At 37.7% G+C, this 22519-nt stretch overlaps 1 protein-coding gene across 1 annotated transcript in view; it reads left to right on the plus strand.

The window, feature by feature from the left end:
- Positions 1-22519, plus strand: part of Hpse2 (heparanase 2 (inactive)) — a 413903-nt gene that overhangs the window by 150716 nt on the left and 240668 nt on the right. The window lies entirely within an intron of this gene.

The following is a 22519-nucleotide window of genomic DNA, read 5'->3' on the forward strand; positions in this document are numbered from 1 at the left end:
CTCCAGGAAGGCCCCCCATCCCATTTGCTACTAACCATAGCTAAAGCAAATCGTATCATACGTTCACAGATTCTGAGGATTAGACATCAGTCCGTACCCCTGGGGGCTAAATACACTCACCATCATTACCTTTGTCAGAATATTGGTTCCACAAATGCAGTGTCATCTTCTTTATGCTTTTCTCTTCATAATTCTAATGCTAGATGGTTGTTTCTGATGGCCATTATTATCTTCTAGGGCACGAGCTTGAAGGAGGAGCTAGGAAAATAAGCCTTTTTCTTTGAATTCATGAAATGGGAATCATAATGTGAAACATTCCCTAACATAGAAAGAGTATTCAGGTATTACACAGCCAGAAATGCTAAACATCTACCACAGTCGCCTGGTCTTTCACATAACCCTACATTTCTCAGTGAAGCACACCTGGAATGTTCTTTTGGAGAGTTTGAAGCCATCAAGTCACATGAATATATTGAGCACTTGAAATGTGGCCAGTCTACATCAGAATGTGTTGTGAGTGTAAAAAAAAAATTAAAGTGCGTGGAATTTTGAGACTTCGTATTAAAGAATTAAAACTTCTATTAATGATCTACTGATTACACGTTGAAGTGGGAAGTTTGAGGTATCTTGGGATAAGATGGATCTTTGCCTAGTCATTATTTTCTCCTTACAGTTTGTAAAGTTGAGAGTTACAAATGGTGCGTGCCCTTGTGTCTTGCAAACCCTACTAGACTGCACAAGTCTGGAGTGCTCAGGCTAGATTTAAGTCACTCGTTCCTTTACAGCTGATGAGTTACGTCTTGACAACCAGTCTATCCCCTTGAGTTGTTACTCATTTACCCACCTTTACCTTAAAAGGAACATGAGGATAGGTGAAAGAACACCAGGGAAGATATTCACAACATTTATTTTTTTACACCCCTGGGAGGAAGTCAGTGACTGTACTGATTTCAGAATGTTTCCTCACAGGGCACTAGTCCCAAGTCCTGGAGAATGAGCTTTAAGAACACAGTGTCTGTGCTGATAAGTGACGTCACTATTGGGCAAAGGAGTATGTGCTAATGAACCATGCAAAGCCCTACTCACTAAAGTTGGGGGTTTACAGATGTGTTTTTATGGATCCTTATTTACCATGAACATTTAGATGGTAATTGGAGCACAAATCGTCTGTTAAAATAGTTATTTCAGCTTTCCCCTGACCATCGTAATCTTCTGGTAATCCCTCTTTTGGCCTTTTCCAGCTGTCTGTCCCTTATTCAGAGAGAGGCCAGTTTTGCCTCTGCTGCTGTGAGTGAAGGCTAGCCTTAATGTGTGGCCATTTACAGAACTGCTCAGCTTTCTAGCAGAGAGAGAGAGAGAGAGAGAGAGAGAGAGAGAGAGAGAGAGAGAGAGAGAGAGGAGGGAGGGAGGGAGGGAGGGAGGGAGGGAGGGAGGGAGGGAGGGAGGGAGGGAGACCAATCATTTTATATGACCACTGGCTTCTCTAAGTGTGGATAAGCAACCCTGTCCACTTCCACAGCAGATGCTCCCACTAAGACCGATGACAAAAATAAATAATTCTCAGATACTGAGTACTCAGTCCATGCCAGGAACTGTGTGAAATGCTTTATCTGGTTCACTTAATTCTTACAATAATTTTGTGAGATGGGTACTATTATTATACTGAATTTACGAATCAGGGATGTGAGGATGTGAGAGATAGAGAAGGGGGTGGGGAGAGACAGAATCAGAGGAAAGAGAGGAGAGATTTTTAAGGTCACCCAGTTTGAACACCCAATGGAGCCAGGATTTAGACTCAAGTGTGTAGGAGTCCACAGCATATGCACATAACTATTATACCAGACTGACTCCCTTGACTAGAATTTTTGTGTGTTGACCTTGAGGCAAAGTCATCCAAATATCCTACTGGCAGCTGGATGAAGCTGCTTGCAGCAGGAAAGGCAAATTCTCCTGAGAGGGTAGATGAATGCTATACTCCAGAGAAGGCTATGTTGTCGGCCTGAATTGTTTGTGCCCTTGGGGCTCAAAAGAGGAGACTGATTATTTAAGTTGAGAATTGACTTGGTTCAAAATAAAATTCTTATGGATAGAGTTTTCACTATTTTTAGTTCAATCCAGTTTTTTTAATGGAAAGTTTAATCTAATTTAATTCAATTATATGAAATGTTAGTAAAAGATGTTCTGGAAGTTAGAATGGAACATATGACCAGGGGAGGTGGGTAAGTCAGGAATAAAATGACTGTGAGGGTTGTTAAACACTGGGCTGTGTTGTATAGTGCAGGAAACCCCTGAAGAGGAGCTAGATTTCTGTCTCACAGGGATAGTGGAGATGTGAGATTCTCTGATGGGGGACGTGTATTAGCTTGTGATTCTCGTTCATAAGAAACTTACCTAAACCATGGCATCCATTTAGTCCTCTGAGAAGCAGATACCCCAAAAGAAGTTAGACTTATATGAGTTTTATTTCATCCATGCACAGGAAAGGAGAAAGGAGTGGGAGTAGAAAGCCACTAGAGCCTTCAACTGGTAATATAGCTTGAATACCTATGCGGTGGGGTGGGAGTGGGGAACAGAAGGAGAAGAAAAGAAATTTGGGCTGGAAGAGCATCATACTGCAATTCCGTCTTAGTCTTGGCCAGGCTGGTGGGAAGTCTTGAAGCAGAAGTTCCCCATTAGAGAAATTCCACATTATAGGGGGGAGCTGGCCTAGCTCTACTGTCCCTTCTGTAGTTAGTCATTGCCTGGGAACAGCCCAAGGGGCTGGAGGGTGGGGGGAGAATGCTGCAGTAGATCTAAAGGTACAGCAGCTGGAGGCCATCAGACAGCTCTGCTTCCAGCAGCAGCTTCTCCTGAAGGGAGCCTGAGCAAGGCACCTCTGTGTCTGCCTTGCCAAATGATGGTACTTTCTTAAAATTTATTGCTGGTGTCAAGTGAACCTAGAAGCAGACTTTCCATTTCAGCAGTATTTTCACCTAGAAGTAAATGGCTTGACATCAAAGTATATTGTCTATAAAAATACCTTCCTTTCTTTTTCCTTCTTGTGTATTTATTATAAAGGTGATGATTACCTGGACTCTTTTCCTTTGGAATCCATAAAAGCTCTGCCATTTGGGGCTCTAATCATTTTTCTTCGAGTTTTTGTGCGGATGGGAGTAGGAAGACACTTGTGGACGCTTTTTGCTTTCATTTCCCCATATACATTGACTCATCTGAAATGATGGTTAACTTTGTCTCTTAGAAATATTTAAAATGGAGTCTTTGTCTCTATGTGCCATTCCCCATGAGATTAGCTCAGCCATCTCATCCCCACAGCCTTGGGTTATTTCACTAGCTCTCTGTTGGTTCTCACTGCCTCTAGATTTTATTATTTAGTTTACTTTCAATACTTACCAATACAATGTGACCTTTTAAAAAGAGCTTCATGGACTGACAGGTCTTAAGAGGGGCCACCGAGCACAAGCTGCCTCCCATGACTAATGAGGCAATTCGTGAACTTACCAGACTAGCTCATGACCAGCTTGCTAACTTTGTTACCTTTGTGCCTTCTAGTCCAGTGCTATGGATCAACTCCCTGCTCACAGAGGCCTGTGAAGAAATTTCCATTTGAATACTCAGTAAAGTGTTGTTGTGTAGAACATTTATATCCTAAGCTTAACACTTTCATCACTTGAAGGCAGTTGTCTTTGTTTGCCTTGATGTCCTGTTAACACGTTCATATGTGTATCACTTACATTCACATACTTATGGTGATGTAGTTGCAAGAATTGAAGGCTTGAATTATCTTGAAAAAAAAAATGCCCCTGCTCTGGCCTGCTCTGGACTCATTTTCATTCCTATATCATGTTCGTTTCCTGTACAATTTTAATTGGATTGCATTTGCAAAAAAAAAAAAAAAGTGCCTGCTCTTTATTAAACTTTCCTGTGGGCGTGGCCATCACAGACTCCAAAGCAAAGATATTTGTTAGCTAGTTGCCAGGCAGTCTTTGCTTTACAAGGGTAGGTAGAACTTTATCTGTTCCATTATCCATGGGTTGTTCAACCTGCAGTGGTAAGTGAAAACCACCCACGAGGAAGACGTTCAGAGAAATAGAAAGAGCAAGTGTTAGTTATTGAGTGTCCATGATGACACCAACGTAGTTGACCTAATCTTACATTATGAAGGTAAGAGTTCCATGATAAAGAATTGTCTTCTGTTTAAAGATGAAAATAAAGATTCAGAGAAGTGAAGCAGTGAAGCTGTATTTGAGGGAAAAAGAAACAATGCTTTGGCTGAGTTTCTCTACTCTATAGATGATTTCAGAATAATCAGTTTCATATTTATTCCCATCTTCTCACCTGATGATTGCTTCTACAATTTTTCTTACTTCTGCATTAGATAATTGCAGACAACATACATTTCTGAAATAACCATTGTATTTACCGAGTACTTACTGTATGCAGTTAAAACCATTGTAGTTTGGCTCTTCTATTTTCCATGTATGGGAGGCTGAGCTGTATGTAGATGCAAGGACCAGGCCTACATGTTAAGGTTAATCAGAATAATTGATCTGACTATCTTCTAGAACATAAGCATCACCCCATACACTGAACTTAATGCTTCTATTTATGTTGGAAGATATCAAGGAACAAAGTTTGTTATGTTATTTGAAATAAATCTGGGCAGATAGTAAGCAGAACTAGAACCTGTTTGAAGTTTTGTGACAAGCCAGAGGCATACATGAATATGATAACTTTTCCTTTTTCTGAAAGCACTTGATCTTATCAGCTTGTTTACCTATCTGTCACAATAGAGCATAAAACAATAACAACAAAAAACACTTGCATAGATTGATATCTGAGAAATGTGTTTCTGGTAGCTGGTATGCAACAAAAGAGTCACATATCAGTTTTCTGTTCTTCGTTAAATTCAGTAATAACTGAATTCTTTGAAAATCACCTAACTAGATGTCAAATAGGATGTGGCATGGACAGATTTATAGCAAAGTGTAGATATTGTCTGGGTAACAAATTGTTCTCATGCACCAGTATTTCATGCCCCATGCAGATACATGAGAAGCAATTGGTCCCATTCTCAAAATTTACTCCCATTAGATTGTTAAACGAAGCAAATAATTTTGACCCAGAGTTTTCCTTTCTTTCTGCCTCAACCAAATGACACTGTTTGGGCCTCTGACAAAACCTGGCTGATTATCGCAGCCGGACAAGAACTGGTTAAATCTTATTCTGTCTTCCAACAGGGAGCTAAAAGTAATTGCAAAATATTTTGTCCCCCTTGGCTCTGCATGTAGATTCAAAATTAAATTGGTTCTGGTTAGCAAGCTAGAACAGGGCAACTAAATTGAATTTTCTGAGGAATGTTGTGAATCCTATGTGAAAAAAAAAAAGAAAAGAAAAGGAGAAACATTCAACATTTGTGTGCTTCCTGCTCCCCTTTCCTTATACATTACTTTCTCCTGGGCATTGGCTTCCTTCGTTAGGTAGAGACAGCCTCAGTTTTATCTGCTTTTGAGTTTTATTTCTACATATACCTGTGTCTCTGGAAAATTTGCCATCTGTCCTTCTGGTTTTTCTCTTCTCATTCACATTTTCACAGAATAAAGTTGTTATAAACATTTTCAAGCTGGGTACAGTGGCTCACACTTGTAATCCTAGCTACTCAGGAGGCTGAGATCTGAGGATCATGGTTCAAAGCCAGCCTGGGCACTAAAGTCTGTGAGACCCTTATCTTCAATTAATCACCAGAAAAAGAGAACCAACCGGGGAAGTGTCTCCAGGAGTAGGGTAGTAGCCTTGAGCTGAAAATCTCAGGGACAATGCCCAGGCCCAGAGTTCAAGCCTCATTACCCCCACAAAAAAACAAGAAAACAAAGCCCCCAACATTTTCACCGAGAACAATAAACACCTCAAAGGCCTGTGAAGGGCAAAGGTGGCTGATTATGTTGTTCAAGCACAATCAATAATACACTTTAGTTGATTGTAGTTTTCAGAGGTTATGGTGACATTTCAGAGATAATTGGAGACTCATTCCCTTAGAATTACGTTTCTCCCCTCTTATTTTTTCTTATTTTAACTTTTTTTCTTACTGTAAAACTTAGACTTGCTTATTATAGAAGGTGTGGAAAATTCAGAAATGAATATAGAACAATATGAAAATGATATATAGATTTCTTGAAGTACCTCTGAGAAATAAATAGAAGTCAAGCTGGGAATGGTGGTATATAACTGTAATCCCCAAACTTGGGAGGTAGAGCTGGAAGGAGCTTGGGATAAATAATGAAACTCTCTCTTAAAGAAAGTCTGTGACAAAATACCTTTGAAGTCAGCAGCAGTTAATGACTTGGAATGTTTCCAGTCAGTGTTTTTTTTTCTTGAATTTTTTATTTTCTAAATCGAGATTATACTACATACATCCTTTTGGACATTGCTTTACCTTGGAAGGTATTGTAATAGATTTTATTTCAATTGAAATAGTTTGAAGTAGTAACCTGGCATTGGGGTGAAGCCTCCCCTATGTCTTCCTACTATGATTATCTGACTGAATATTAAGCAGAGCATCTAGTATGTGATAAAATTCAAAGAACTTTGACAGCAAATATGTGTCTATCTTCTGTTTTCACTCATAGATATTGACAGTATCTTACTGTTCCAGTGGTCCATATTTCTCAACTTCTACTAGGGTAATTTTTTTCATAGGACCTGGTCAACTGTTTTCATTAGACATTTATTCTGTATGTAAGAAGATACTGGATCAGACATGTATCTGATGTTACAGCAAGTTCTTAAGTGTGACTGTGCTGGATTAAAAAGTGTTTGCTATGCGGCCTTTAGGCAACATATTGGAGCAATCTTAGTCTGTGTTTTATGGTTCCTTCCAGCAAGCCACATAACCCCAGTGAGTCTAAATTGTATGGGTTTAAGAAATTCACAGTGTTTTGTACTTTATTTTGCTTTGCCTCTATTTTTGTTGAAGAAATAGGTCTAGGTCTTAGAGTACTTAAATCCTCCATTTTCACCTTCTAAAATTTCATTTCTCTCAATGATGTTATGGGAAAGCAAAATGAAAATTAGCTATTTACTTTATTTCTCTCAATTCCTTATGGACTTGAGCTCTACAAGTCACTCAGAAGGTATTTTTCTTTTATTAAGGATCTTCTCCTTACTTTTAAGTTCTTAAATACTTCCCTTTCAAGAGATCTGTTTTAAAGAAACATTTTGAAGATCCACATGAGATGCCAATGAGGTTTTCCCTTTCATTTTGTCTGCTTTGATTCAGGCATCTTCAGGCTATGGTGCTTAGTCAATACTCTTGATTTCTGGGCATTTTGACTGGCATTCAGGCTACTCATTCAAGTAGATTTTAGACCAACTTTCTTTGCAGATGAACTTTTTGTGTGAGTACCTATGCTGGGGCTTGAATTCTAGGCCTGTGCACTGTTCCTGAGCTTTGTTTTTGCCCAAAGCTAATGCTCTACCATTTGAGTCACAGCTCTACTTCTGAGTTCTTTTTTGATGGGTAATTGGAGAGAAGCCTCTCCTGGACTTTCCTGCCTGGGTTGGCTTCAATCTGTGATCCTCAGATCTTCTCAGACTTGTGTAGCTGGGATTACAGATGTGTGAGCCAGTGGCACCTGGCTTGAATTGTTTTGTTTTTTACATTGCTAATTTGGAGTCATTTGGTATGAGTTTGAATCTCTTTTTTTTTTCATTTATCCCTCTACTTTTGTAGCTACAGTTAAGATCCCATTCAAAGATTTCATATCTTAAAAAAAAAAATACCCCAAAAAACCTGGACCAAAGAACTGTGTTAAATAATTTAGATCCAACGTAGATTTGCAAACTCATTAACAACAATATGGGTTGAAAAATAGTAAAATAAACTCCATTTCTTTATAGTGAAACTTCAGTAACACATGCCTTTTTGTTGTTGTTATATAGGAAATAAACTATCCGCCCCTTGGAGATTATATTATCACAGTTTATGAGCCCATGTGTTTTTAAATGGTATGGTGTTGTTAGAAGGTTCTATCAATTTGACATAGTGCTTATCAGAGATAGATGTGAGCAATTCAGTGGGCTGATATGAAAGTGTTTATTGCAGAGAACAAAGTGGTTGCCAAATAGGAGATTCTCCCTCACCCCGCCCCACCCAACCCCTTCATCTTTCTTAAAATACACATTGTAAGTCTCCAAATCCTGTAGATAGTAGTTATCTCATGTCTTTTTATTCTCAATGCCACTTTACTACCTAAAATTTATTACCTAATATGTCGCCAGATTCTACAGAGCTTGTTTCTTAGCTCTGAGTCACCATTACCTTGGTCACGGAGTTACAAGAAATTCAGCAATCCAGGAAAGTTCAGAAATGAGGCCACAGAGAAGGTGTCTGATGCTCTCAGGCCAAAGAAACAGAGGCTGAGGCAGGCTAAAGAAAGAATTTTTTTCACATCACCCAATAAGTCTGTTTCTAACCACTTGATAAAAATTATTGCCTGACTATTAATCCATCTTAATTTTAGTACATTTTACATGAGCACAGACATAACTTTATTTGACTAAACTATAACTATAGTTTTAACATCCATACCATTAAGATTATTGTTTATAAAACAATCCTTTAAAATTTTAGCTGGGTGCAGTGGCTCACGCCTGTAATCCTAGCTACTCAGGAGGCTGAGATCTGAGGATCTAGGTTCAAAGCCAGCCTGGGCACAAAAGAACCTGAGACTCTCCAGTTAACCTCTAGAAAACAGGAGGTGTGGCTTGACTTAAGGATAGGGTGGTAGTCTTGAGCTGAAGAGCTCAGGGACAGTTCAAGCCCCATGACCACCCACCCCCCCACACAAATTCACATAAGGTACAATGAAATGGCTAAAATAACTACATCTTATTTTTACAGAGTTGTATAAAGAGGTTTTAATTCAGCATGTCAATTTATAAGTACTCTGCACCCTCCCATCCCCTTGTATTCCAGCTCCACCCAGCCACTCAAGTTATCTGGTTCCAGTTTCACATAAGGCCTTTGAATATTATGAATAAATGCATACATGACCTGGCTTTAGGGTTTTAAGTTAGAAAGGACTTTGGAGGTACTGGGCACCCCTACTCCCATTTTACAGAGGAAAACTGATTTATGGAGAGGGGAAGTAACTTGTTCGAAATTAATTGAGGAACAAAACAACCATTTCAATCCACAGCATCCAGACCTGAGGTGATGAGATTCTTACAATTCCTGGAAGTTCCAGAAAACAGCAATAAAGTCACCTGAGTTCTTGCATATTGCACATAAACAAAGTAGGATTTTGTATGTCAAGTAATAAAGTGTCCTTTCTGAGTTTAGACGTAGGAAAATCTAGCCAAGGTCACAACTTAAGAGTGTTACTTCTCTATTCAACCAAATAGAATTTATTTATTTATTCACTTCCTAGTTTGCAAAATCATTCTCAAGTACTACCTTCATTAATAATACATTGTGCCAAATCTCTTTTTTCTAATCCTTTCATCTTTATTATTTGTCTAATAAGTAATGCTTTTTAAAGTAGGCATTATGTGATGATGGAATCAGATCAAAAGATTTCTTTAATGCTGAAGGTGACTGTGTGAGCTGTGATCACATCAACCAAAGATAACATTTTTAGGCAAAATGCACTGGAATTAAAAGAGACTTTGTAATGACTGAGTTGAATGAGAAAAGTAAGGAGTGAGCTGGACTCCAGTGCCTCATACCTGTAATCCTAGCTACTTAGGAGGGTGAGATGAGGATCTCAGATGGAAGGCAGCCCATGCAGAAAAATCCCTGTGAAACTCTTATCTCCAATTAACCAGTCCAAAACTGGAAGTGGAGCTATGGGTCAAGTGGTAGAGCCCTAGCTTTGAGCACAAAAAGGCTCAAGGATAATGCCCAGGTCCTGAGTTCAAGCTCCACAACTGACATAAAAAAAAGTACACAGAGCTGAAAATTATATGAGCACATGTCATATGGCAGACATTATGTGAAGTGCTTTTATATGCATTATCATCTTAAGCCTTCTAATCATCATTCTGCTATGATGAATATTTAACCACTGAAGAAATGGAGGCAGTACAGAGGTTAAGTAATTTACTCAAGGTCATACCTTGGTGACACAGTCAGAATTAAATCCACAGCCATGTCACAGCTCCCTCTGCTATTTTGTCTTCAAGGTAAACATCCTTGAATATATCTAACAATGGAAAAAATACAAAAATAAGATTTGTAGGCATTAGTGGATGGTTCCAGGGCTTGGGCTCTAGCAATAGCCTTTTCTTCTCTACTCCCTAATTGTTTCCCTCTGCTATTTCTCTTCACTGCCTCTTTAGTGATGCATTTGATAAGGCATTTTTTCAGAATTTAAATTTCTTGTGCAGGTCCAGTAGCATTCAGAGTATCTAACTTGCTTTCTGTCCAGAAATGGATTTCTATATATATATTATATATATATTTTTGGTCTCCTAGTTAAATACTTTCTTGTTGTGCCAACTGTATAAATGCATATGATTGCCTTGAATACATATACTTTTTATCTACTAGCTAATCCATGAATACATAGCTAATCTATGTATACCAGTGTATGGCATTTGATGAAAGTTAATTTCTGTCCCACCCAGTTCTAATAGAGGGGACAAGTTTCCAAAGATTTCACGTTGGGACTGAATCAGTATCAATGGTTTCTTCAGCCATGTTCTATTCACTTCTGTCACAGAAGTTAGTCACAATTCTTGCCTACAAGGATAATTAAAATCATTCAGGGGGAACCAGAGATTTGTCATAAGACAATATATTTTAATTGTCAGACAACTTGCTGATGAATTAGTTTGTTGTTTTAGTGTATGGGAGCTGAAACTTCACTCAGGCTCTCAGCTGGGCACTGGCTTCATTAGATGTTATTTGTTCCACCAGGTATCTCTAACAGACCATGCAATTCACGAAAATGTCTAGAGTTTATGGATTGAGAGATATGGAGGAAAAGGCCTTTATTTGTTTATATTTGGACAACTTCCCTTCAGTTACTTCCATGCCTTGTTTACTATAATCTCCCAAAAGATATTTGTCCAGTTAAGTAAACGATAGACTCAGGAATGTGAGGATATAGTGGAGAATTTTGATTCTGAATTTATTCCAATTTCATTTTGGATATTTGGAATTTTGATGGGGCCTTGATTTACATGCTAAGTGTTGACCTTTGGATTTAAGAATTTAGATAATATAACAGAGATGCAGTGCATCTATTGCTTTCCGATAGTGTTATTTCTGTATATTGTTCTCCCCCACCCCGTTTCCTTAATTTTGACAAGATTTTTTTCTTGCTTTTTCTCATTTCATATGCTCCCCACCTCTGGTTTTATGTCTGAAAGATTGGTGACCAAATGTTAGAAGTATAAGTAATTTTCCCACACTCTTGGGCATGTTAACTGTTAAATTGTTAGGAATTAGCAACTGCTAATGTAATTACATTCCATTCTATGAATCAGTTAGAAATAAGATATTTTGCATCTATGGTTTTGCAGCTAAAACTATTCTATATGGTTTGAATTATTTGTTCCATTTATTCTTAACCCTTTCATGGGATGGGATTATTCTGAAGCCTTGATGGCTTGCTAATTCATATTTTTTGAATTGTATTTGCCATTAATATTATATGATCTTTTATGTATTTGTGGAAAGGTGTAACCAATAGAAACACTTTTTTTGTTGTTTGTGTTCTAATGCTGGGCTTGAACTCATGGCCTCCAGCTCATGCTTGGCGTTTTCCTTCAAGGCTGATGCTTTACTGTTTAAACCACATATCCACTTCTGGCTTTTTTGGTGGTTAATTGGAGATAAGAGTCTCACAAACTTTTCTGCCCAGGTTGATTTTGAACTGGGATCCTTAGATTCAGCCTCCTGAGTATCCAGGATTCCTGCAAATAGGAACACTTCATTTTTGTTCTGGTCCTGGGGCTTGAACTCCGGGCATGGATACTGAGCCTGTGCTTTTTGTTTAAGGTTATGCTCTAGCCTTTGAGTTACAGTTTCACTTCCAGCTTTTTGGTGGTTTATTGGAGATAAGTCTTCTAGACTTTCCTGGACTGGCCGGAAACCGAGATCCTTAGATCTCAGTTTTTTGAGTAGTTAGGATAACAGGTAAGATCCATTGGCTCTCAGGTAGGCACAGTTTTAATTTTCTTGAGAACTTAGATTATAGATGCTTTGTCTGATTTTTTTGGAAGAACTGTTTTAGTTGAACAGATTTTATAAAACAAGAAGCAATTGTTCTGAAAGCCATAAAATTTAAAATACATATTAGAAAGTCTAGTGATATTAAAATGAAAGCAATGCATACATTGTCTATTAAATGTGCATTTCTAAAGTTGGACTCTACCAAGAAAATTGCTATTTTTTATTTTCCATCTGAGTTTGGTATATGGAGTTAAGTATGCTGATAGAATTCAAAAATCCTAAAAAAAAAAAAAAGATCCAGCCACTAGAAAAGCCACAGCAATAATATCCCTTCTAATCATTCACTGCTGGTGTGAAGAGTTTGGCTGAGGAAGGCTCTACCTTGCTGTCAGCCTTGGAAGCCTCCTCTTTTCCAACCCTAGAGAGCCAAAGCTGTCACTGAGGAACACTATCCTTTACTTGGAAGATTTTTTTCTTTTGTTTGTTTCTGTCTACTCAGTTAATTTTTAAAATATATAATTTGAAAAACATATTAATCATGTAAAAACTTAAAGAAAAAAAGCATGCTATAATTCAGTTTATCTAAACATCAACTAATTTTATTTGTCATTGCTCTTTTCTTGTCCTTATGTAAAATCCCATGGTGTGCAAAATTTTAGATTATGCTTTAAAATTGTATCATATATAATCCACCCCCCCAATACTATGACCTATCTTTTAGTGTAATCATGCAAAGGTCTTAATTCTCTCTCAGGTTTTTACCACTTTTAGTTGTTGAATTTGTGTGTGAGGGGGTGGGTTTGATACCACAAATGTTCTCATCCAGTACCTTTGCATCTTCTTTAAAATTGTATCTTCAAAATAATCCCCACAGGTGGGGTGTGTGGGCCAAAACATAATGCAAAATCATAATTTATACATATTTTTCAGTATTTACTGATTAGATTTCAGGTTGTCATGGGGCAGGCTTTAACCTGAAGTTAAATTTCCTAATAACCATTTCAGAGCTACATTATTATCTTTACATATGAGAGAGCTGTTAAACAACGTTGTTAAATGGATGTTGGAGCCCCACCAGTCTAAAATCTAGAGATTGCTTCTTGGAACCAGTGTGTGAATCTTGTGTTCGGGATATGTTTCTCCAAATTTCCCTTCTAAGCACTGCATTAGTTTATAGCAGTCTGCACCCTGTCCTTCCCTCCCAAGCAGGGGATGGTGCCTCAGAATCCCATGAGCCTTACAAAGGGTAATATATTCACTTCACCCACCCACTACCCTAGCCTCTGCTTATTTTGGTTCATAGAATGGAAACAAAGGTCACTCATAGCTAATGATAGGAAGTAGATGGGGACTCCTGAAATATCATTTTAACAGTGCTTAAATTGAGGTTTAGGGGAGTAATTTGTTTCAGACCAAACCAGGGCTATTTGAGCCAGTTCCTTTTGCAGAATACTCTGCTGTCTCCAACATCCACGCATCATCATCTCCTTCTATGTTTTCCTATTCCTTTCTCACAGATGCCAGCCATAAATTTTGCTGAGTAAGCCCAAGGATAAAAGTTTAAAAATGAAAACATAAACCCTGTCTATATGACTGAGTAGTCTTGTTTTCAGTTCATATTTATTGGAGAAGAAGAAAGAGTACAAAAACATGCTAAGACAAAAATCCACAGTGCTTTTGAAAGAGAAAATGATTGATTTAATATTGGCAAGGCTGGAATGATTATTATTTCTGAAGTTGGGGGACAAAATAACTAGGTTTACTAGGTTTTTTTTAAAGCATAGAAATGGATCTCAAATTCAATAGCCTTTCCACAATGTCTTGTTGTTTGCTGTCTGTTGGTTTTGAGTTCTTGAGAAATCTGTGTTTATGATTCATGAGCGATTACTAACAAAAGCCTGTGGCATTAACCACTGATAGTTAAATGAATAATGTGTGTTCCTTGAGTTTATGCCAGTCAGATTGAGATGTAAAACAGAGGGTAAATGAGGACTTAGGTGACAGATTTATTCTGAACATATATAATCCCCAAACACAGTATGATAAAATCCTCATTGCACAAATGACAAAACTAAAGCCCAGAAAAGTGAACTGATTGGTCCAAGGGTATAGGCAGATAGATAGGAGATGAGATGAAGTCTGATTCCATTTGTAGTGGAATCATTTTTTTCCCATCCATACAAACTGGGTGCCAATATCCTATTGGTACTCACTGGTACTTTCCCTTAATTTATTTTGTATTTTCCCTTAATTTGTTAGCACAAAATGGGGATAACTATAGTTACAATTATCCTCAATAAGTAGGAAAGTATTTGTTTCTTTTCTGTTCTCAGAAAGAGTGATTGCAAGTGATGACCTTAAGAGTTATTCTGAAGAAATCTATTTTAAATGTGAAGAGGTAGTCTTCACCAACAGACTTCCACGGAAAATAAATATAAAGATAACGGAGGCATCTGGGGGCCAGTGCTTCACACCAGGAATCCTAGCTACTCAGAAGGCTGAGATCTGAGGATCATGGTTCTAAGCCAGTCTGGGTAAAAAAGTCCTGAGACTTTTATCTCCAGTAAAACATCAATAAGCTGGAAGTGGGGCTGTGGCTCAAGTGGTAGAGCACTAGCCTTGAGTAAAAAGCTCAAGGACAAGGCCCAGGCTCTGAGTTTAAGCCCCAAGTACACAAAAACGATAAACAGAAGGATCTTTTTTTTTTTTACTACATTTTCTTTGGGGAAATTGCCAGGATTACAATATATTGCGGGTCTTTCTGTGGACCTTATTTAGTGTGGTTGTATGTGTTGTCTGTATATGTTTTCAGACTTCCATTTAAATTGACTTCATTACAGTATATTTTCCTGTGTCATATTGTTGTCAATTTGACTTACATCCCCATTTTCCAAAGGATATTTTTGAACTAAGACTGGCAAACTCTTGATTTCTCATCTCTTCTTCATGAAAATGCTCTTCATGTTTTTTTATTTTTAATATTGCATTATTTTTACTACTCTTCACCTTTTGACTGTAGAGATATATGATGGGTAGTTTTACATTAAAGCATATTTTTGTGAACATTTCTCTGATAAATTCTACTCTACTAGACTGTCTGAAATCTCCTGTGTTCTTTCTTTCTTGACCCCATGGCTTTCGTACTTCTTCTTCTCTCTCTCTCTCTCCTTTTTGCTTTTCACTTCCGAAACTCACTGGTCTTGTGTTTCCCACATGGTTCACATTTTTTTCTTAAACCAGAAACATCTGTATAAGGAGGAGATGCTAATAATAAACAATTAAATTTAGCACTTTCCATGTCCTAGACCTCTTTACCAACATAATTTAGTTCTTTGAACCAACAATCAAGCTAGTAGTGAGTATAAATTATTTACCTCATAGAAATAGGGGCTAATAACTTGAGGAAATTGTGGCAAACTGAGATCCAGCCCTAGAATCCGCATAACATTAAAACCGGTATTATGATCCTTAGCCTTGTCCTAAAAAAAGCTCACTTAGACTATATGGGTTTGTTCTGCAGAACATTAATCAGAGGAGATGGAAGAATTGATTGGTGTCTTAATTATTTGAGATTTGTGGTAATTTTAAGTTGGCATTGAAGTATTTCTTTGCTTTTTTAAAAATAAATTTACAGAGACTCCAAAAGCCATTAAATCATGGCTATCATTTCTAGAAATCAGAAGACTGTAAAAGAGCTTATCACATTTTTATCTTTATATTTATGCAAATATAAAATAAAACCCATTGACACTGGGAAACTATGCGTGTGTGTATGTGTGTGTGTGTGTGTGTGTGTGTGTGTGTGTGTGTGTGTGTGTGTGTGTGTGTGCTGGTCCTGGGGTTTGAACTGTGGGCCTGGGCACTGTTGAGCTTTTGTACTCAAGGCTAGTGCTTTATTACTTTGAGCTACTGTTCCATTTACAGCTTTTGGAGAGCTAATAGGAGACATAAAACTGGCTACTCTGGCTTTGATCCTCAATTCTCAGATCTCAGCCTCTAGAGTAGCTAGGAAACCACTTTGTAACAGTCATTCTATTAAATCTGCCAGATTCATGATGAATTATCCTTTCACTGTCATCTACCCATCAGACCATCTTAGAACCTAAGCAAAAAGACTGGAAGTTGATAGAAATTCTTTAATTCTTTATTGAGTGGATGGATCTCAATATTATTCCTGAGTTCTTTTATTTTCCTTCTTAGACCACCACTCTCTCCCTTTCTCTACCCCCTCCTCCATCTCTCTCCTCACTCCCTCCTCTTTTTTGTGCCTGTCCTAGGGCTTTCACATGTTGGGGCCTTGGGGCCTGGGTGCTATCCCTGAGCTTTATTGCTCAAGGGAAGGGCTCTACCATGTGAGCCAAGTTTCACTTCTGGCTTTCTTGGGGTTAATTGGAGCTAAGAGTCTCATGGATGTTCTTGCCTGGGCTGGCTTTGGATTACAGTTCTCAGAACTCAGCCTCCTGAGCAGTTAGGATTCCAGGTGTGAGTCACAGTGCATGACTGAATCTTTCTCTTTGTGTGAGTGTTCCCCACATTACCCTTTCTTCTTTGTGTGTGAGTCATTAGCATCGAGCTCTTTGTCCCTTAGTAAATCTTTAAGTCAGAGATAGAAATTATGTGTTATTAAAATAGTAAAGCATGGTACAAAACAGAGGCTTTGTAATCCATGTGAAAGTGGATTAATAGGCTCCTAAGTTGTTTATGCTTTTCTTGTAGATATTATAGGTAGGAAAATAATATTTACTTTTCTATGGTTGTCCATTCTTCTGAACTTCTAGCACCTTCCAGTGTTTACATCTCCAGCATGTTATTATGGTTGCAGAGGTGAAAGTGATTTACAATGAACAGGAAATCAGAACCCAAAGCACAAACTTGTAGGTAGTCTTCATTTAAGGACATTGCACAACTGAGTAAAGCTTTCCAAATTCTGCCATCATGCCAGAGCAACTATTCATATTTTGATTACTTACCTACTTTATGGTTTATGGAAATGCAGTTGTAGTCTAGGAATTCCTGCTCACTGGCAGGTAAAGCAGAGCCCTTTTGCCTATATTCAGCGTCTTTGATATGAAAATCACAGGGGATGCCAGGAAGTAAGGTCCTTTCTGTCTCCACAGGGTTACAAGAGAGATACAGCCAAATGATTTTTTTCTGTATAATAGTAACAATAATAGCAACACAAATAGCAATACCAAAGTGTTGCTGTTATTGGATCTTGTCCTTTAAAAAGAGTTAAAGCATATGTACTTGTTTGCTGAGATAGCTCCTTGTTGAAAGTAATTTGATAATAACACTATTTGTAATTTAATGGCATGTGATACTAAATATTTAGATTTAAATATGTTATAGCCTGGGCATTTATTTATTCATTTATTTACTTCTATTGTAAAGGTGATACACAGAGGGGTTACAGTCATATAAGTCAGGTAATGAGCACATTTCTTTTTCAATGGTGCCAACCCTTTCCTTGTTTTCTCCCAGTTTTTTTCCCTCCCAGCCCTCCTTCCCATATGTTATGGACTTTTATTCTTGTTTAAAAATCATTTATTTCTTGATTAAACAGATGTTAATTAAATTCTTGCTATAAACACAGCACTGTGACATTTAATCAGTACCTTAAAGGAGGGACTTAGATGTCAGATTGAGTAGAGCAGGTAATTTAAAGCAGAAAGACAGTGTGTAAGCAGAGGATTGTGGAAAACTGTTGTTGGGAAGCAGGTAAAAGGTCTAACTTGGAAGAGTTAATGCTTTTGTGAGGAGGAACCACTTGCCCTCTATTAATAACATTGGAAATCATAAAGATAGCAATATTAGACATGAACTCATTGAAGATACAAGATACTAACTACAAAAATAAATAAATTTGTGATCCAAGCAACAAAAATCTACCAATCTGCTTCTCTTTTCTTATTTGTATCTCACCTCTATGTAGGAGAGAAAATCTTAAAATATAGGATTATTGCTATTTCTCTTCCATGGCTCTTGTCTATCATCAGGCATTTCTTTTAGTTTCTTCTATAGGCTACAATTAAAGAGTAGTTGGCAAAGATGTATGGAACATGGATGACAATGAAGGAACCTGAGAAATGGAATAAAAGAAAATATTCCCCAGAACACTGGAACACAAGGACATCCTGATCCACTCTGTCTCTAGCCAATAGGACAGAATGAAATCTCCAATTTTCTTTCTGTTTAAAAAATAGGTTTATTAATCCAAAGATTCATATGGAAAAGAAAAGACCTAGAACAGCCAAAATAATTCTAGGCAAAAAGAGCAATGCAGGTGGTATTACAATACCAGACTTCCAACTCTACTATAGAGCCATAATAACAAAAACCACTTGGTATTGGCACAAAAACAGACCAGAAGATCAGTGGAACAGAATAGAAGACCCAGAAATAGAACCACATACCTATAGGCAACTTGTATTGACAAAGGAACCAAAGATATACAGTGGAACAAACACAGTCTATTCAATTATTGATGCTGGCAAAACTGGGCAGCCACATGCAGAAAACTGAAAATTGACCCTAGCCTTTCGCCATGCACAAGCATTAACTCAAAATGGATCAAAGACCTCAATGTCAGACCGGAAACCGTGAAACTGCTACATGATAAAGTAGGAGAGACACTGGAACTCATAGGCACAGGCAAAAGATTCCTGAACAGAATCCCAGGGTTACAACAGATTGGAGAAAGACTCGATAAATGGGACTACCTAAAAATAAAAAGTTTCTGTACAGATAAAAGCATAGTCACAAAAGTAGAGAGATAGCCAACCAACTGGGAAAAGATATTTACCAATAATACATCAGAGAAATGCTTAATATCCAGTATCTACAGGGAACTCAAGAAACTAATCCCCCCCCCAAACCCAACAAACCATTCACTAAATGGGCAAGGGAACTAAAGAGAGACTTACCAGAAGAAGAGATTAAAATGGCAGAAAAGCAAATGAGAAAATGTTCACCATCTATGGTCATAAAGGAAATGCAAATAAAAACAACCCTAAGATACCACCTTACCCCAACAAGAATGGCCAAGATTTTGAACTCAGACAATGACAGTTGCTGGCAGGGTTGTGGAGAAAAAGGAACCCTAATACACTGCTGGTGGGAATGTAAACTAGTTCAGCCACTCTGGAAAGCAGTGTGGAGGTTTCTTAAAGAACTGAAAATTAGGGCTGGGAGTTTGGCCTAGTGGTTAAAGTGCTTGCCTAGCATGCACAAAGACCTGGGTTCGAGTCCTTGGTACCACATACATACAAAAAAGCCGGAAGTGGTGCTGAGGCTCAAGTGGTAGAGCTCTAGCCTTGAGAAAGTCCAAGGACAGTGCTCAGGCCTGAGCTCAAGCCCAGGACTGGCAAAAAAAAAAAAAAAAAGAACTGAAAATTGACCTTCCCTACGATCCTGCCATACCACTTCTGGGCATCTATCCTAAACATCATAACCCAAGATATGATAAGGACACCTGCTCAGCTATGTTCATTTCTGCACTATTCACAATAGCCAGGTGATGGAAACAGTCCAGATGCCCTACTGCAGATGAATGGATACAGAAAATGTGGTATATATATATATATATATGTACAATGGAATTCTACATAGTCAACAGACAAGATAAAATAATGGCATTCGCAGGGAAGTGGATGAATCTAGAGCAAATCATGTTGAGTGAGACAAGTCAAGACCTAAGGAACAAAAGGGGCATGTTATCCTTAATATGCGGCCGTTAGATCCAAACAGTGCAAGAATGAGGACTCAACATTTGCATACCCAATGTTATGGACATAGTAATGGAAATATAAGCATAACTATATAGACATAAAACCAAAAAATATGTTTATTATCTTCAAGTAGTTGTACAAAGGAGTTGCCATTCAATAAAGCAATTTATGAATATAGTACATTTTGATCAATGTCACGCCTTTTAACATTTTCACCCACCATCCCAGCCTATCCCTTTCCTCAAGTTATTTTAATGTTTTAGAGTATGTATTGATTTTTTTTGCCATTTAACAACGCAATTTGTATATATAATACATCTTGTTCCAAACAATTCCAATTTTCTTTCTCATGTTAAAAAGATCACCGAGCCTATTTCTGGTGACTAGCATGAGATATATAACACTCAGCATTAGCCTGTGGAAGAGTTTCTCAAATTTTTAATCCAGTCAACGATTTCCATCTTCATGAATTTTTAATTCATTTCAGATCTGTTCTACTGTTGACATATTATTTTCCTTTGCTGAAACTTAAAGCCAAATAGAAACCTTACACCTAATGTAAATACTTACATTGACTTCACCAAAAGTAAAAAAGTATGTAAAATCTGTTTCAATATGTTGCTATTTTTTTGGTCAGTTATGGGACTTGAACTCTGAGCCTGGGCACTGTCCCTGAGCTCTTCAGCTCAAGGTTGCCACCCTAACCCTTAAGCCACAGAACCACTTCCAGCTTTCTGATGGTGAACTGGAGATAAGGGTCTTACTACTTTAGTGCCTGGGCTGGCTTTGAACTGTGATCCTTAGATCTCAGCCTCCTGAGTAGCTAGGATTACAGGTGTGAGCCATGGCACCCAGCACGTTGCTATTTTTAAATCTACAAAAAATTTCCCACCTATCATCCAGAATTACCTCATTAGGCATCCACAGAACATACATTCCCGAGTTATAGTGTCAGCTAATCCTCCCTTTGGCACTATGAACCAGAATACCTAAAAATAATAATAACAGAGCAATACTAAGACAACTAAAAGTTCTGGATTTTTAAAAATATTCTAGAGTATGAAACTATCTTGTTAATCATATCTCCACTCTCTAGAAGTTAATCCAGAAGATTAACCCTAACCATAAGTGAACAACTCAGAACCCTCAGCGTCACGAGGCCCCCGATGTAATATCCTTGTTGGTAAATGTGCTGACTTCCCACACTTCACAAATGTGGCCTCATGTCATCACAGAGTGAGAAAGTTCTTGCTTTTCAGTCTTCTAACATCCTCAAGAAACTTGCTTAATTTCACTCTAGGCAAAAATATGTGATTCTGTTTTAACAGATTCTTTTGTTTTTTAAGCCTGTGATTCAGAAAAGCATATTACAATAGATAGCAGGCAAGCTTTGGAGTTAGTCTGAAATAAAAATACTAGGTCTTCCACCTGGCATTGTCTATGATGTGTTGAGAAGGCATTTTAGCTTCTCCGAGTCTTTTTGCTATTATATTATATAGTTCTAATGCTGGTACCTATTTCCCGGGGCTCACAGGAAGATTAAAAGGTTAAGCAGTGGCGGGGAGTTTGGCCGAGTGGTAGAGTGCTTGCCTAGCATGCATGAAGACCCAGGTTCGATTCCTCGGTACCACATACATAGAAAAAAGCCAGAAATGGTGCTGAGGTTCAAGTGGTAGAGCCCTAGCCTTGAGAAAGTCCAAGGATAGTGTTCAGGCCCTGAGCTCAAGCCCAGGACTGGGAAAAAAAAAAAAAAGGTTAAGCTGATACCCATAAACATCAATTATATTTATTTTTCTTAAGTGCTAATATTATCCATTACAGTAGGAAACCAAATTTATGTTAAGGTGAAATTTGACCAAGTAAAAATGTAGTGACCAATGCGGAGAAAAATATTAAGTAAAAAATAGTAGGAGACTACAGATAAAATCACTATGCTAAGTGAAATTGAGTGAACCAATTTGGAGAATGTTACCCAGAGACTTGGCCTCCTAATTCAACTACTTCATGGAGATAGTCTAATGTTTATTTTTGATTGGCTGACAGAATTATTTTCTTAGCCAAAATCCAATTTTTATATTTTGCTTTTTGAGGAAAACGTTGATTCTATTTTTAGACATCCATGTAGCCATCTTCCATACAGAGTTAGGGTGGGTTTTTCTACTTACAATCATACTAAGGTATCAACTTTGCCAACTTCTGTTCAGATGCAAAGCATATGGAAATTCTTGCAAGCAGTAGCAGCAATAAACTGTCTCCACTGTAGACTTTCATTAGAGAGCTATGTCCTAATGTCATTGACTTATATGGCTGTTGTGGAGATCATTTTAGTAGAAGCTGAAGAAGTGCTCTCTGTGCTTTTCTGTATATCACCAGATAAGTCCAACAAACTATTGCTTGACTCTCTATTATCTTTCATTAAATTTTTTGGTATTGTTAATATCTCTGAAGTTTATTCATAGTTATTGAACATAATATTGTTATAAGGTGGTGCTACTGGGTATTTTGTAAAAAAAAAAAACCTTTGGTCAAAACAGTAGTTTATTCATGGTAAATTATTCCTATTGTAGAAATCTACTCTACACACATTCTAGATTATAAATCAACGACCTTTTATTAT

The sequence above is a fragment of the Megascapheus bottae genome, chromosome 15, assembly GCF_031878675.1.
Source record: "Megascapheus bottae isolate mThoBot1 chromosome 15, mThoBot2.hap1, whole genome shotgun sequence".
Classification (NCBI taxonomy): Eukaryota; Metazoa; Chordata; class Mammalia; order Rodentia; family Geomyidae; genus Megascapheus; species Megascapheus bottae.